The 1,376-nt window shown below is 45.3% G+C and overlaps 1 long non-coding RNA gene across 1 annotated transcript in view; it reads right to left on the reverse strand.

Annotated features, from left to right (window-relative positions):
- LOC119466680 overlaps positions 1-1,376 on the reverse strand; it is an 11,361-nt gene that overhangs the window by 4,375 nt on the left and 5,610 nt on the right. The gene's annotated exons all lie outside the window — the stretch shown is intronic.

The raw sequence follows: 1,376 nt of genomic DNA on the forward strand, positions 1-1,376 counted from the left end.
GAGTGCAGTGGTGCGATCTTGGCTCACTACAACCTCTGCCTCCCAGTTCAAGCGATTCTCCTGGCTCAGCCTCCTGAGTAGCTGAGATTACAGGTGGCCACTGCCACACCTGGCTAATTTTTGTATTTTTAGTAGAGACAGGTTTCACCATGTTGGCCAGGCTGGTCTTGAACTCCTGACCTCCGGTGATCCACCCGCCTCAGCCTCCCAAAATGCTAGGATTACAGGCATGAGCAACTTCGCCCAGCTGGATTTTTTTTTTTTTTTTACGTGACCTATGAATTAATCCACAGAGAGGCAACTAGTTGTCTAATCTTGATCATTTTATACAAATGATTCATTACTTTTTCTACTTTTGAATCAACTTGCAATTTGATAAGATAAAAGCAACACAATCCTGTCTTATTTAATTAAAGAAAAACATGTATTTAACATCCCAAAGTCTTGGCAGACTGTTATATGGACCTCTTGTGATTTGATGGCTACTCTGATCACCTGTCTCTGAATTGAATTTCACTCTACCAAGGCTAAGACACCTTAGGATGTGAAGGATGCAGAGATGTTCTAATCCTACCTGTCTGTCAAGAGCAGAAGAAAGTGTTGCCCTCTCACCCTCCCCCATTCCATAGCCTTTCATCCCCTGTATTCAGGCACTGGTCTGTTCACTCCAAAAATATATATGGATGGGTGACCAAGGTAGTAAATGCCAGGTTTACTCAGGTGACCAATCACAGTAAATTACCTTTGGCTCCTTCCTTTCCTTCCCCAAATTCCCACAGAGGTAACTCAGCAATGCATCAAAGGGCTTACTGTTCCTGCCTACCCCTCTGCCCTTATTCACGGTGCCTGAGTGAAGGTTGCTCCTAATACTGTATGCTGCCACCACCTGACTTGACAGGTGCAGCCAGCTGGGCCTCTTGCCTCAGGCTTCCTTAAGGAGACAACCTAATCTTATTGCAGAGTTACCGCCTGCCAGTCCATATCCACCTTGGTGCCCACTCAGCCAAATGTATGCCCAAGGAACAATCCCCACAAATTAACCCAGAGCAGGCACTCTCACCCTGCCGACTTTGTGGACCACCTGCAATTGCGTGCATCCGTATATTAATTTTCATGGAGAAAGGAGCCATAGCTTTCCTCAGATTCCCACAGGCATGTATGACTTTTTAAAAATAACTAAGAACTATTAATACTTTCCCCCCAAAAAAAAGCTATATATCCCCTCAATAGAAAGTCTACTCTTCCCTAGCACTATGGGAGGCTGAGGCAGGCAGATCACTTGAGGTCAGGAGTTAGAGACCAGCCTGGCCAACATGGTGAAACCCCGTCTCTACTAAAAATACAAAAATTAGCCAGGCATGGTGGTGCACACCTGT

The sequence above is a fragment of the Cebus imitator genome, unplaced genomic scaffold (genome assembly GCF_001604975.1).
Source record: "Cebus imitator isolate Cc_AM_T3 unplaced genomic scaffold, Cebus_imitator-1.0 Scaffold343, whole genome shotgun sequence".
NCBI lineage: Eukaryota > Metazoa > Chordata > Mammalia > Primates > Cebidae > Cebus > Cebus imitator.